Source organism: Coturnix japonica, chromosome Z (genome assembly GCF_054131305.1).
Source record: "Coturnix japonica strain WE chromosome Z, WE-NBRP24, whole genome shotgun sequence".
NCBI classification, from domain to species: domain Eukaryota; kingdom Metazoa; phylum Chordata; class Aves; order Galliformes; family Phasianidae; genus Coturnix; species Coturnix japonica.
Genome location: NC_140702.1, coordinates 23,926,286 through 23,943,066, shown reverse-complemented (window position 1 = coordinate 23,943,066; position 16,781 = coordinate 23,926,286).

Below are 16,781 nucleotides of genomic sequence, written 5' to 3'. Positions count from 1 at the left end.
AGTCGTCACCAGTAGCTGATATTCTTATCATAAGAACCTTCAAGCACCCTATCCACCAAAGAGTAGTTAAGGCTTTCTGAGGTAAAATGCAGTAGTTCCAAGTCTTCAAGTCTAACACATAAAAGGTTGTTGTTCTATATTTTCATTGGAACCTGACCTTGCCAGAGCTCCCTTTAAGTTTCCAACACAATGACACTGCACCTCAGACAGGTCTGGAGTTACTCTGCCCAGTAACAGATCCAAAACAGGTTGAAAAATGAGCTGGGCAATGAGGTACTCAGAGGGGTAGCTGCAAGCAGATTGCTGACTGCCTTAGGAACACTGAGATTGGATGCCTCTGGATTTAGTCATGAGATGAATTGAAACACCTTAATAGCAATTGTGGCTTTGGGCATTCCCTGTTTTGCCTGTCTTGTTTAAGCAATTGAGACCTTTCTTGGAATCAGCACAGGATGTCATCCACAGCTTATTGCAAGAGATAGGTTGCATGTAAAGAACCTTATATCTCAGCTACATATATCTTGTGGTAAGTGGCTGTTATTCCAGAATCTGACTTTAAAGATAGCTATCTATCTCCACGTTGTGATATATTCATTCCTATAGTAGATTAAAAAAATAATAATAATTTTTTAAAAAGTTTAAAACTGTCCTTCAATTTAGCAAAGGCAGGCTGGGTAACTACTTCCAAAGATGAAGTATCTGATATTTATTTCTAAAAATAATAATTTTTATGTTAATATGCAAATAACTAGAGGTTAAATGCTATTATTTTTGACCAGAACATTAATACTGAATGAGAAATTGAACAAAGCTTCTTCTTTTTTATTATTTTTTGTTACAATTCTCTGTTTTCATTTTAATTATAGAGAAGCAAGTTTTTCTAAATTCATCAGTACTGGATACCATACTAATAAAACAGGACTAAAAATCATCAGCCAGCAATACAAAAAATTTGACTGAATGGCTGATTTGGTCAGATTCAGCTCGCATCCCTTCAACTGACTTACTTTAAGAGCCATGTGTTTCTTCATAGCATTACTGGATGAGTCTTGAGTCAGCACTGGGAATAAATGTTCAAGTGTCACACGCAATACTTTTGTATTCATATATGCTTCAAAAATTAATTCAGAGGGGCAATAGGATGTTTTATACAACTGATCTTAGTACATGTTCTCTTTCTGTCATTCTACTATTGCCACTTTTCCATATTTTGTTTTAATAAATGCACAAGCATAGATATTAACTTAAGCTTTGCATTTTCTGAGGGTACTGGTGGATGAAGTTGCTAAGCCACAGTCCATCACATTTGAAAGGTCATGGCAGTCTGGTGAATCACCCACTGACTGGACAAGTGGAAACATAACCCCATTTTCAACAAGGTAAAAAAAGAAGATCCAGGGAGCTACAGGCCAGTCAGTCTCATATGTCTGCCTGGCATGATCATGGAGCAGGTCCTCCTGAAGGCCCTACTAAGGCATATAGAAAATAAAGGTGAGGTGATTGGTGATTACCAACATAGCTTTACTGAGGGCAAGTCGTCATGCCTGACAAAAATACTTGCCCTTTATGATGGAGTTACAGTGTCAGTGGATAAAGGAAGAGCAACTGATGCCATCTACCTGGACTTGTGCAAAGCATTTGATATTGTCCTACATGACATCCTGGTAGCCAAGTTAGAGAAAAATAGGCTTTATGGATGAGCAACTCACTGGATAAGGAATTGGCTGAATGATCACAGATCAGAGAGTTGCGGTCAACAACTCAATGTCCAAGTGGAGACCGGTGATGAGTGGCATTCCTCAGGGACTGCTGTTGGGACCAGTGCTATTTAAGATCTTTGTAGGAGACGTGGACAGTGGGATTGAATGCATGCTCAGCAAGTTTGCAGATAACACCATGCTAAGTAGTGCAGTTGACATGCTAGAGGGAAGGGATGCAATCCAGAGGGACATGGACATGTTTGAGAGGTGGGTCTATGCCAACCTCCAGAAGTTCAGTGAGGCCAAGTGCAAGATGCTGAATCTGGGTGGGGACAGTTTCAAGCACAGTTACAACATGGGTGGAAATGAATTGAGAGCAGTCCTGAGGAGAATGATTTGGAAGTGTTGGTTAATGAAAGATTCAACATGTGCTGCCAGTGTGTGCTTGCAGCTCATAGGCCAGCTGTATCCTGTGTTGCATCCAGAACAGCATGAACAGCAGTTTGAAGAAGGTGATTCTGTCCCTCCACTCCGTTCTCATGAGAACCCACCTTGGGTACTTCATTCAGTTCTGGATGCCCCAGCACAAGAAGGACATGGAGTTATTGGAGTTGGTCCAGAGGAGGGCCACAAGGATGATCAGAGAATTGGATCACCTTCCCTGTCACAAAAGGTGGAGATGAGGATCTCCAGCCTGTAGCAGAAAAGACTCTGAGGAGACCTTATAGCCACCTTCCAGTACTTGAAGAGTACCTACGGGAAAGCTGGGGAGGGACTTTTTATAAAGGCAAGTAGCAACAGAATGAAGGGAAATGGTTTTAAACTGGAAGAGGGTAGTTACAGACTAAAAATTCTTCATGTTTCACATTGTTTTTCATTCTGAAAATAAATAAATAAAATAAATTCATAGAGTTCTATGTCATTTGGGCCTTGCATCATCTAAATACATTTAAGCATTCACGTTCTCAGTAAAAACTTAAAAAAAATCTATTCTCTGACTGCTAAGGAAGTCAGTATTTATGCTTTAATAAATCATACCAGACTTCTTCTAGGCATCTTTAGGCACATTAATATCTTTAAAACTCCAGTTCAGAAATCTCTTTAGACATTTGGATTTAGTCCCAAAGTCACAGAGATTTTTTGGCGAAGTGGTAAATACAGATGGCATAGCTGATATTTTTAGATAGTTATCTAAATGTACACTCATCCATAAAGCCAAACTTTAATTCTCAGAAACAAGATTTGATATGCTTTTTCTTCAGCTTGTTCTTCTCTATATATGGTTTCTATTGATCGAGTAAAAACTATTCAGGGATGAAAACTTTGTCCGGGTGTGAGACCAGTTGAAAATCTTCCAGGATGGCTAAAGAACAATGTTGCTTTGACTACCTTTTTCTTATTCTTCTTTTTATTATTTTTCTGATGTTCAGTCTGAACAATAAGTGTTTGATCCATCACTTTCTATTATTTCTTTTTGTTTGTTAGTTTATATGACTTTACATTTCCTTCTGCAATTCAGCAACAAATGCATGAGATTAGAAATATTTCTTCTTCTTCTTCTTTTATTTTTTCTGCAGTTCTCAGCCCAGTTTTTCTCCCGTGTAATTTGAATACTATATTAAATAAAACTAGTTTATATGTTATATATTATTAATACTAATATATGAGTACTATATATTAATAATAATAATAAGTACTAATATGTTGTTAACAAAGTATTCTATTCACGTGGTCTAAAGCAATACTGTCCTACTATTAATATACTAAGATATGTTTAACTCACAAAAAATAGAGATTTTTAATTTTTTTCTGATATCAGGTCAAAGCTATAGCTTTTTGCAAAAAGAAAAAAGGAAGGAAGGAAGGAAGGAAGGAAGGAAGGAAGGAAGGAAGGAAGGAAGGAAGGAAGGAAGGAAGGAAGGAAGGAAGGAAGGAAGGAAGGAAGGAAGGAAGGAAGGAAGGAAGGAAGGAAGGAAGGAAGGAAGGAAGGAAGGAAGGAAGGAAGGAAGGAAGGAAGGAAGGAAGGAAGGAAGGAAGGAAGGAAGGAAGGAAGGAAGGAAGGAAGGAAGGAAGGAAGGAAGGAAGGAAGGAAGGAAGGAAGGAAGGAAGGAAGGAAGGAAGGAAGGAAGGAAGGAAGGAAGGAAGGAAAGAAAGAAAGAAAGAAAGAAAGAAAGAAAGAAAGAAAGAAAGAAAGAAAGAAAGAAAGAAAGAAAGAAAGAAAGAAAGAAAGAAAGAAAGAAAGAAAGAAAGAAAGAAAGAAAGAAAGAAAGAAAGAAAGAAAGAAAGAAAGAAAGAAAGAAAGAAAGAAAGAAAGAAAGAAAGAAAGAAAGAAAGAAAGAAAGAAAGAAAGAAAGAAAGAAAGAAAGAAAGAAAGAAAGAAAGAAAGAAAGAAAGAAAGAAAGAAAGAAAGAAAGAAAGAAAGAAAGAAGCCTTTATTTGCACTGAGAATCCAATAATTTTTCACTTTCTATGGATTCTACCAGATATTCAAACATCAGTTGTTTTTTGTTTTGTTTTGTTTTGTTGTTGTTGTTTTGTTTTCTCTCAATAGTCTTCTCAATTAAACTACTCTTCTCCTCTTCTCCTGTAAAGGATTCTGTATAAGGCCACCTGTTTTCAAGAACTGGTCTCAATCCAGAGTCTTTTTTTTTTTTTTTTTTTTTAATGGAAATCTACCTTCTATATAAACCATTTTCCAAAATATTTCTGGGCATCAAATTAAAAATAAATAAATAAATAAATAAATAAATAAATAAAAAGAATTGAGTCTGATTTTGTGGTAGAATTGATCATTTTTAGCAATTCATAAAAACAACTAGAGTTCCCATAAATTATTTACATGCTAACATTTTCTCTCCCTTTTTAACATATAAAATACTTAAAATTGATTTAAACCTAGTCCAAATGGTAATGAACTTTTCTGTTTTTCATTTTACACTGACTTCTTACCATGTAAGATCATAGTGCCAAGAATCTGGACATCCATGCTTACTCAAGTTCCCATATCTTTTCAACTAAACATCCTCAATCAGTTAATTGAGCTGGAATTAAATGAGTAAACAAATCCTGAGAGAAAATCATAGGGGGTATTTATAACATCAACCAGCTCATTAATCTAGTGGATAGCATAGCTATATTACTAAGTGAGAGAAGCAAATCAAACAAGATTTATAAGGAAAGGAACAACAGCTGTGTAAATTGCAATTCAACTATGCCTTCATTAAATTACAGTTTCAAAAAACACAGATAAAATATAACTGGGAAGGCTTCATTTCTATAAAGTTGAAAAAATATAACACAATTATAACATACGAATTTGTAAGAAAAGTTACAAGTCAAAAGTCTTCCTTATGGGGGGGAAAAAAAAAAAAAAAAAAAAAAAGAAAAGACTTGTGGGAGTGTGATGTTACAGATTTACTAAAACAGAAGCAGTGTATTCAGGTTCAGTGAAGCTGCTTGAGTTTTCCTTCCACAAGGACTAGTTACAATTATAAAGAGCTAATAGAAGTCAGGTTTAAAACAAAAACAACAACAACAAAAAGTTATCATTCATAGTTATTCATTACAAGGATGTGTTACTTCATGCTTAACAAAAGAAATATCCTGCATATCTTAATGGCTTTGTTTTGCCCTTGGCATCTATTTACATCCACTGCATAAATATCAGTGTACTGGACTGGTCAAATTTGATGTGATCCTGGATGAACTCACCTTTTCTTATCCATCTTGTTACCTTTCTGCAGTGACAATGACCTTGGATGGGAACTCTTAAAAATAAGTCTTGTTTTATGGATTAATGGATCTATAGATTAATGAACAAAACACTGTGCTTCTTATTAGAATATTCAAACACTCAAAAAATTATTTTAATACTATTAAGTGCTTGAAACTTGAAGTACTACAGTCTGTATACATATTTGTCTGTTCCTAGTTTAACAGTGAAGCATGTAACATTATTTTCAAGCACTTTTTCCCCTTTTTCTTCCTTTTTTTTTTTTTTTTTTTTTTTTTTTCTGTGCAAAATGCTACTAATATTTACACATCAAATTTAAATCTACAATTGGCAGTCCTCAAACTGGTAACTAGGTCTCTTACAGAACACATACATCTGTCCATATCACAATTAAAAATTAGTATTTATGGTAGCAGTAGTAAGAAAGGTAAACATTAATATAGCACTTTAAAAAAAAATAATCTTCAAAATCATTTAGTTTTGGATTTTTACTCACACAATTATCCTCTCAAAAATCCATTCTGTCATCATATAATTTATTCAAAACAAGGTGAAATCATCTTTAAAAACACTGGTTGGTTTGTTTTTGTCTATACTTTCTCTTTAGTTGTCAAAAGTAGGACGTAAAAAGAGACAAGGAAATCATAATCTATGCTTTTAATGATGGACTACAAAGTGACTAATTAAATAAAAATCCTTAAATTCTTCATAGGATAGTCCCATTCAGTTTGAGTTTTTTGATCCGAACAATTTAGTAATAAATAATTTCTGAGACATACATATTTGTTACTTTTTTCTCCTGAAAGAGCTCAGTTTTCAAATATTTCATTTTATTTATAAATATATGTTTCCTGATAGGTCAAATTCAGTTTCATCTAAATGTTTTTATTTTGTTTATGAGTGGATTAAAAACTGCACATTTAAATGGATGTGATTTATACATTACCATTTCAATATACTCTTTTTATTAATTAAATTTACCAAATTTAAAGTATTGTCAAAGAGCCAGTTGATCAGCCAGAAAACTGTAGACTGGATGGGGAGCAAGCTGGACTAACACTGGCTTGCTGTTTAATTCAGTGTATCGTAGAATTCTGTTGAAATACTTATTTATGTTTGGGAAGTTCAGTAAAGATTCATATAGAAATTCTCCATATATTGTGGAGTGAGCCCACTCAGTGAATTGATCTTTTGGCATTTAAAGTTCTATGAAGCAGAACTTAGCTGGTGTGTGTCCTAATTGCAAGCACGAGGTAAAATAAAGGAGCATTTGAGGACAGATTTAACAGATGGCAGACATCACGTCAATGAAGAGTAGATCACTCAGATATGTCCCCCAAGTCTAACCAGGTAGCAAGTTTCATCAATATTCATCAAAGATATATTCATTTTAAACAGATAACTAAGTTTCATTACTGTCAGTGCCTTTGCTGCTGCTCTATGCAGTGTTCCTAGCACTGACTGAACAGCCTAAAGGCTTATATTAAGTGTTAAGTTGTAACAGCAAAGATATAAAATCAGAGCAAAGAACAGACTCAGATCAAGAACATGCAGCTTTACCTCTATTATGCCAAGGGGTTGTTACATTAATAGATAGGGCAATTTGCTCTAAGCTTTTGAAAATCATATTTCTAAACTGAAACACTTGCATAGACAATTTCCAAAGTACAGAAACTCCTCTACAGAGTAATTCTCTGATCTCGGTATTCATTGATGGTGGGTACCTACACATGAGAATGAGCCTCCAAGTCCTAAATATTTTACTATTAACCTGGGCTAAAATGGTTAATATCCCAGGGAAAACAAAACAAAACAAAAAAACAACAACAACAAAGAAGAAGAAGAAGAAAAAAACTCCTAATCTTTTGCACTAGTGCGTCAGCAATCGATACATTATGGATACATTATGGATGGGAGAAACAAATTCAATGTCGGTGACAGCTATTCATATAGTGTTAGTTCTGGGAGAGAGGGCAAAAACAAAAATCCAAGATTAATCAGTTAACATAGAAACTAGATCTCACTTCTGGGATAAAGCCCCAACTTGATTTTCAGTGCAAACATGTCATGATGATGTCCTTCTCGCTACAGAAATGATTCCTAGTTTTCCTCACCTCTAGGATCCAAAAGAATTAGTTTAGTCCACACTTGTAGGTTTGGGGTAACTACATTTTATTTGAAAGGATCAGCATGAATAGGTGTCAAAAGAACACATACATTGCTTCTTTTTGCCAAAGGTTTCAACTCTAAAGTGATCTGATAGAAGTAGCTTTGTGATCAAATTGCATTGACAGACGTTCTATGACAGATCTTTTAGATTCAGTTCACATTTCTGTTCCTAGCACACTTAAAAACACACAAAAATATTTCTGTAGAATAAGAATCAGTTTCTGGTAGCAGAAGGCTATCCTACAAAACAGTATATTTTGTACAGGCTTCATAATGTTAACAAAGTGCTGCTTTAAGTACAGTAAACAGTAGATTTATGGAAGGTGACTGGTGCAGTCAGTATCTGGATTGAAACAGCTAGTTTCTTGTTGTCCAATTTTTCACATTACTCTTCATTTTCTGTGAAAATTACTATGTTGCTTCCACTTTCAGTAAAAGGCTTTCCCGTAAAAGGGAGGGTTTATCTGTCACCTAGAAGGAATACATTTCCACTGCTTTTCACATCAGGATATGCAACTTTCAGTTTGTTTTAATTCAACCACTGGAATTCTAATGAGGAAAGACATTTCAGAAGGGACCATCTATTATAACAGTAACCTCAATCACCAGTGAAAGATGTGTCCTTCTCTCTGTTACTTATAGATCAGTGATGACTTCAGACATCTCCCCTCTATACAGAGAGATTCCCCTTACATTTCTAAGTGTCTTTTCCATTTTGATAACTGCAGCCACAAGGAAGTTGCAATCAAATCATTCTGTCTCCATCAAGTAGGCTAATTTTTTAGTAAACAATCTGGACTTAAAGGAGGAAATTCTTTAGAATACAGATTGAACCTAAGGAGTTGGTTTATCTCAGTGTGGAACATTATGTATTGCTATAAACCATGCTAGAAATAATGTTTATTTAAAGCCTTCTTGACATTTTTGATACTGTTCATCAAAACAAATGGAACTACCCTTGAATATTCTTTGTACATTTATTATCAGTGAGGACAGAGAAGAGAAAAGAGGCTGGACCATCATCTCTGCTCAAAAAAGAAGTAAGCATCTGCCCCAAGCACCCCCATCCCCTACAGGGTCCCCTGCAGTGTCCCTGAGTAATAGACTCAAGGATCTCAGGCTGGACAGGGATGAGGGTCTTGAAGGTAGTCCAGATCCATGCCCTGAATAGCACGTTGAGAATACAAGCATAGGAAGCAGGACGGTCAGGGCACTGTATCAATACCAGCACCACCAAAAAAAGGTGAAGAGACTTAGTAATTGGGGCTGCTTACTAAGGGGCAGTGAGGCCCCCATTTGTCATCCAGACAATCTCTCCAGATAGGTGTGCTGACTTGCGCTGACTTCTTGGAATGAGGGTTATAGATGTTAGGAAGACTGCCACAACTCATTAAACTGGAAGTTTACCGTCCCTTTCTTTTTTTTTTTTTTTTTTTTTTTTTTTTTTTTTTTTTTAATTGTCATTCAGGCTGGGTCCCAGAATGCTGTAATAAAGAAACTAAAGAATGTTAAAAAGGACTTTACATCTCTAAGAAGGATTTTGAAGGGATCAGGGATTCAGGTAGTGTTCTCCTCTATCTTTCTGATGGGTAGCTGGGACCCAGGAAAATGGGGCATAGCATTGGGTAAATGACTGACTGAGGGGGTGATGTCCCCATCCAAAGCCTTTTTGCACCTCTCTAGAGGTGTAACTGCACCTGCTGTTTAACTAAAGTTCTTGTGTACCAATGTGCATAGCATGTTAAATAAACAGGATGAGCTGGAATTTTGTGTACGGTCACAGGGCCACAGTCTCAATGCAGTCATGGAGACATGGTGGGGCAGCTTGCATGACTGGAAAGCTGTCATGGAGGGCTATGTCCTTTGTTGGAAATGTCAGTCTTAGGAGGTGAGGTGGAGGAGTTGCCTTTTATGTGACAGACCAACAAGAATGTGAGCTCCGCCTTGGGGAGGGGAAAGAATGTGTGCAGAGCTTGTGAGTGAGAATTAAGAAGAGGGATGGTATGGCTGATACTGCTGTGGAAGTGTACTACATGTCGCCAGAGGATGAAGTCAGTGAAGCCTTCTACAAGAAGAAGGAAGTAGCCTAACAGTTCTATGTGCTGGTTCTCATGGGGGACTTTAAGTATCCAGCTGCCTGTTGTGTAAACAATACAACCAGGCACACATGGTCCAGATGGTTCCTGCAATGATTTGAAGATCATTTTCTGATGCAGGTGGTGAAGGAGCCAACAAGGCAGGGGTGCTTCTGTACCTTGTTCTTTCCAGCAGGGGTGGGTTTGTTAGGGATATGAAGATTGAGGTCATCTTGGGATGAAGTGATTTTGAGATGGTGGAGTTCAAATCTTAAGTGGAACAAGTAAAGCAAAATATAGGATTGCTATCCTGGACAACTTCAAACTTTTCTGGGACCTACTTGGCTGCCCAGGGAGGCTGTGGATTCTCCTTCTCTGGAGATATTCAGTACCTGCCTGGGCACCTATCTGTGCAGCCTGCTATAGGAAGCCTACTTTGCAGAAGGGTTGTACTCAATGATCTATAGAGATCCTTTCCAACCCCTACAATGCTGTGATTCTGTGATCAGCATTTAGTCATGTGTAATGTGTAAATGAGTTACATATAAAATCAATTAATTGGAAACTTAAAATGTGTTATGCTACATTTGGTAGGCATGCTCAGTGACTACTAAGATCTGGATATTTCTATTGCATCTTGAATTTATTATTGCTCCACTAAACTTAGATGCCTCTAGATGGCAGCTGAAAGATGCTGAGCAAATACTGTGTTAAAACAGTGAAAACAGGGAAATACTGGGCAAAGGATGTTTGAAATTCTGCTTTTTGTTTTGGGTGTAGGAAAAATGAACAGCCAGGAAACAGTAGGAAAAATGAACACCTCCAGCCTTTGAATTTTTTATTTTATTTTTAAATAATTACTCATTAGACCTCCCTGATATTCTGAGAAGTTCATTATTTTCTTCATACTTAGATGAGAACGTGTTAAAATCTCTTCTAAACTAAGATAGGTTTTTTCCTACCTCTCTCAAATGAATTCTGCGTTACTGAGAAAATTTGCTAAATTCATAATGTAGGTGGTAAAACCACTAATCTTTTTCTCCATCAGTTCCAAGAGTATTTTAGCAAATAGGTAGCTGGTGGATGAAAAGCTATACTTTTGTCAACAGTGTGTTCTTGCAGTCTCTCAGCCTTCATGAAGCTCCACCTAGACTACTGCATCCAGGCCTGGGGCCCCAATAACAAGAAGGATGCAGAATGACCTCATTGTGACCTACCACTGTTTGAGAAGAGCTTATAGTTGGGAGGGAGACCAAATTTTTATGTGGTCTGACAGGGACAGAACAAGGAGGAATGGCTTTAAAATAAATCAGGGAAATTTAGGTTAGATATTTGAAATAAATTCTGTAGTTGTAGCGTGGTGAGGCACTGGAATAAGTTGCCCAGAGCAGTTGTGGATGCCCAGTCCATGCAGGTACCTGAGGCTATGGCACCCTGGATAGCCTGATCTAGTGGGGTGGTGACCCTTCCCACAGCAGGTGGTTTGGAGCTGGATGATCTTTAAGATCCCTTCCAACCTAAGCCACGTCATGATTCTATTCTATGAATCTATCATAATTACTTAGGAGAAGTGGGTTAAAAGTAATAACTTGTTTAAAAATTAGAGTAATTCTGGACAAAAATATTTTGGGTTAGAAAAAGTTTTTATTCTATCGATGTAAACACAAGCAACAGAATTGAAGCAGGCTGCAGAGTAGCAGTAACACTTTTGCAATCAGCTACCTGGAAACTGTTGTGCAGTAAATCCTCAGCTTATGCTATGCTATTTATGAAAGAAAACTAACAAATAAATAAATAAATAAATAAATAAATAAATAAATAAATAAATAAAATATTGAATTAAAAATTAAAAAATAGACAAAGCTAAAGAGAAAAAAGCTTTTTTATTCTAAGGAAAAATATTTCAGCAGCATAACTGACTTAATCATTATCTATGTAGTGTGTATTAATTATAATAAATACCTTGTTTAAAGGACTCTACAGTTTAAGAAAAGTATGAATTAGTGAGGACAATTCAGAGAAAAATGGCAAGAATAATCAGAGGTACATTAAAATTATAGAAGGGAAAAAATAGATTTGATCTTCCAAGGTATTGAGAAGATAAACTTGTAGCTAAATAACTTCAGATTTCATTCGTCAAGCACTGAAATTGAATGATATTTTAATTATTTCTTAAATGGTCTGATGCTAAGATATGAGTTATTTCTATCCACTCCTCCTGACAAAGTGATCGCCTTTAATAGAATCTAGTTTTGAGTAATGAAAAGCTGTTTCAAGAATTAAATACTTTTTATTAGAAAAGAATTTGCTTTGAAGAAATGCAATATTTCTTTCACTTTGCAGGGGAAGGAAATAGTCCTCACAACATTATACTAGAGCAGAGAACTGGATTATTTGAATCATCATCAAACAACATTGAATATTGAGACTCATTTCCACTTAACTTCCAATGTATTCCATTGTTTTCTGTTTGCTGAGGACTTTAATCTTTCTCACAAGCAGAGGATCCTGCCAATCCCAGGTTAGATTACTTTAGGCCAGTGCCTCTGAATCTGCCTCTCAAAATAATGAACAACTTTCAGCTGGTATAAATGATGTCTCTCACCTTCTCCGTGGTCCAGGAATCATAAACACAAAGGGAGCAGTTTTATCAACTTTCCTTGCTAGCACAAAGCCTAAATTTTCAATTAAGAAATGGACGAGAGTGGCTATTCTTAAAACAGATTGTCTTTAAATGACTTCAACAGCTGCTGGGACAATGCAGATCACAGAGGCAGAGCAAAGTGTGTGACAGGTGGGAGTGGAAGTTCCTCTGATGAGGAATTTACGAGCAGGAGGAAAAAACTTCCAGAGGTTCCCAGGAGATTTTAGTCAAGTATTCTAAAGATAATGCTATGCATGTCTTCTCTTTGATTTCCTCCTCAAATTCTCTACCTTCATCAAAGATCTAAGTAGGAACAGAGGAAATGCAGGCTTACACTTTATTAGATTCTGAGGAGATTTTATTCCTTGTGTGAAATTGTTACGCAAAGGACATTTAGGTGGGGTGTGGATAAACAGATAAGCAGATGTCCCTTTGATTCATGAGTACTGTAGCAAACAGAAGCAGAGAAACTCTGTGAACCAGAGTGTAATTTCCATGCATTTGCTGTCCATAAATTAATCATCCATTCAACAGCACAATGCTCTGTGCAAAGCATATGTGTAACAGTAATAAAGAATGTAGACTTCAGTAAATTGAATCTATGCACAGTAAAAGTAAGGAAAGTAGCAATAAAATTTTGTTTTTACATCAGTTACATATTCGATGAATATCATATCAAATATAGGAAAAAAAATTAACCCTCACATTTTCTTTTTAGCTGCTGTCATGCACTATTCAAAATGCTCATAGTAGTATGACTATAGCCATTCTCCCTGCTTCCTACACTCATTGCTGCAAAGCAAGAATAGCAAATTAGACCTGCTGTGTATGTTGTGGGGTTTTGTTTGTTTGTCTGTTGTTTTGTTTTTGTTTTGTTGTGGTTTTTTTTTGTTTGTTTGTTTGCTTGCTTTGTTTTGTTTTCCTGCTTTATTACCCGCAAGCTCTGTGAGTTTTAGTCAGGAATAAAATGTATCCTTACATTTGAAAAGAAACAGAGTAAAGCTGAAGTTGTTCCACAGAAGCTGAGAGAGGAATTTAGATTGTTGTCTTTCCAGTTCTTAAAAATAACATTCCAAGGGGGATCAAATTTATGACAATAGAATGGCAGTCATGACAGTCTGGCTGCTTTTCAGCCTGTTTGTTGCTCTGAGTTATTGCTCCATAGACTCCTTGAGTCCGGAGGGAGAAAAATAATACGCTTTAATGGTTTCTTTCTATCTGCATCCCAGCACTTTAAGATAAAGCCTAAAACTAACTTGGAAAAAGTTTTCAGACTAGCTGGAACACCTTGTCATTAAATTTGATCATTACACGTGTCATTACACTTAATGAAAAGAAAAAAATAATAGCATTTTTGTTTATTCTTTATAAATAATTCTTGAAATGAACTTTAGAAATTGATTATTGAAATTCTAGAAACTGTCTGCTATGACTGTGTCAGTGAAGAAAACTTGAGACTAAAAAAGTAATCTTCTATTTCCACTATTCACACAGCATATTTCTGTTAGTCTCATCAGGAAAAGATTTAGAGTGGTTTTTGCTTAACAGTGCATCAGTGTTCATGTTTCTGGAAATACAGTAGGGTGACTGGTCAATTTTTCTTTGGCCCTTCTCTGGCATTTCAGGATAGATTTAGTAGGGAAGTTTGTGTTACAAAATACTGCTGACTGAGATTAGTCTAGGTATTTTGTTTGTTTGTTTGTTTTATGAGAAAGTCTGGGTAAGGGTCTTGTAGTAAGGGCCTAAATTGTCCATGAAACCAAAATAGAAGGAAGTATAATTATAGTATATAAGTATTTAAGTATAACATATTCTGTGTACTGAGACTACCTCTTCCAGGAAAGAAAGAACAGTGTTGGTGGTAGGCAACTCTCTTCTCAGAGGAGCAGAGGGCCCTGTTTGCAGACTGGACCTGAGTAACCGGGAAGTGTGCTACCTTCCTGCAGCTTGAGCCAGGGACATAACTAGAAAATGTCCCTGAGCTGGTTCAGACCACTGATTACTTCCCAGTACTCATAATCCAGGTAGGCAGTGATGAAATTGCAAATTGTCTTGGGTGAATATATGTGTGGTATCCAGGGAATCAGGCCCAGCCAGCGCAGGTTCACAAAAGGTAGGTCATGCTTGACCAACCTAATCTCCTTCTATGACCATGTGAACAGACAGGTAGATGACAGAAAGGATGTTGATGAACTCTGCCTAGACTTTAAGTCAAAGCCTTTTGACAGATAAATCTGCCTTTTGACCAGATAAGCCTTTGACTTATCCTCCCTCAGTATTCTCTTTGGGAAACTGGCTGCTCATGGTCTGGAAATGTATACTCTCTTCAGGATCAAGAACTGGCAAGAGGGCTGTGCCCAGCAGGTAGTAGCTAATGGAGTTAAGTCCAGCTGGTGACCTGTTACAAGTGGTGTCTCCCAGGATTTGGTAGTGGGGCCCATCTTGTTTAATATCTTTACTGATGACGTAGGTGAGGGGGTTGAGTACCTTACCTTCAGTAAGTTTGCAGATGACACCAAGTTGGGAGGTGGTGTCAGTCTGCCTGAGGGTAGAGAGGCCCTTCAGGGCAGCCAGTTTCCTCAGGAGAATACTCAGCACTAGTGAGGCTGCACCTCAAGAATATCCAACAAACTGTAGTGATAGTAGAAGGGCTGTAAGACTGCTCAAATGAATGCTTGGAAGAGCAGATTGGTAGTTCAATAGAAAAAATAAAAATAAAAAAACACAATATCGACTGTTGGATATTTTCTATGAACCATTAAAAAATGCTCAGTTGCATCAGAATGGAAATCTTACTGGGATTTGGGCATTAGTCTCTGCAACCAAGATCTAAATACATAGAACTATTTCTCAGAAAGACTGATGAGGTAGTGGAACAGGCTGCCCGGGGAGGTGATGGAGTCATTGTCACTGAAGTTTTCCAAGGAAAATGTAGATGTTGCATTGAGTGATATGGTCTAGTGGTATGATGGTGATAGGTTACTATTTGGTTGTGTTAGTGGTTTTTCCAACTTAAATGATTTCATGATTATATGAAGCAAACAACATTGATTCTTGTCTTTATTTTTAGACCTTTTAAGTGCTTCATTCAATGATCATTTTAATGAAACATTGTGGTGAATCTGCATGAAGGCTGCTCAGAATTTTAACAGAGGACAGCAGGACAGCATTGTTTCTCAGTTGTGGTCTATCTTATATATGAATTAAGCACGGCTGTTAAGCTATATAGGACAGTAACATATGTACAAATGAAGAGAAATGCAATTCTAGACACTTGATGAATCACACCATGGCCAAAGTATATCTGTGAAATTGAGGAAATTTAAAGGTTAGATTCATATGTAGTTCCTCTATGTGTACGCCATTACTCATCAGATAATTCTGGTAAACACAGCAGGACTTCTAATGTGATATAACAAATTGTACTGTATGGAAAAGTCCTAATTAGTTATTTTCCTTTTGTCAGAGACACACTATTGCTGTATGTAGTTTCTAACTTCTTACATGACCTGTCAATCGCTTAACAGAACTTCTCTGTTGTTCCCATTTGTATATCTGAAAACCAGAGAAACCTAAATACTTAACTCTTAATTTTATTAAGAGTTATTAAGTTATTAAAACTCTGCTTTTCTCTACATTTGTAAATAAAATTTAAATAAAGTGAGTTGTTTTTCTTTTAGGAACATTATATATCTGTATATACTATGAAAAGCTGGGGAGGAAAAAAAAAAAAAAGTATTTTCTGATGTCTCTATTAATCTGACAGCACAATACATTTTCTCTATTTCATTACAGAAGCTGGCTGTATTCCAAGTAGGTATCACACATTATTTCAATCAAAATAAAGGTATAAAGCTCAATTATGATTTATGTCTGAAAAATAGCTACTCAATATGTAAAACAAACAAACAAACAAAAAATTGGAATATAGCAGGAAGTTTAATAAGCCCCCACTATAAATCATGTTTTCAAACAAGAGCTGATTGGCTGATAATGATATTGTAATCAGTGGAAATGTTTGTCAGGAGAAATAATAAGTGTATTTACATTAGCCCTTTTTAATTACATTGTTGGCACAATGGGATTCATTTTATAGCAGCCAACTAAAGTTTATTGGATAAGTACTGGAAGCTTCCATAATGCAGATTTCTATTTGAATGGTGTGTTGATTAACTGTTTCAGATCAGAGTTTAAATTTAGGGAATTTAAATTCTAATGTTAATGTTTAATGTCAGAGATATTTTGTAGCTTTATATACTTTATTTCTTTTGAATCGTTTCTTACCACTTTCTATTATATTTTTTTAAATATTTCTTCAGGATATAATATGCCAATGAAATTTGAGGAGTATACCATAATTTTGTGGGTTTTCTTTTGCTTTTCAAAAGAAAATCAAAACTCCTAAACATTGTGCAAACAATAGATGCAGAACAATCTGCATCTGTTGTGCAAAGCATTGT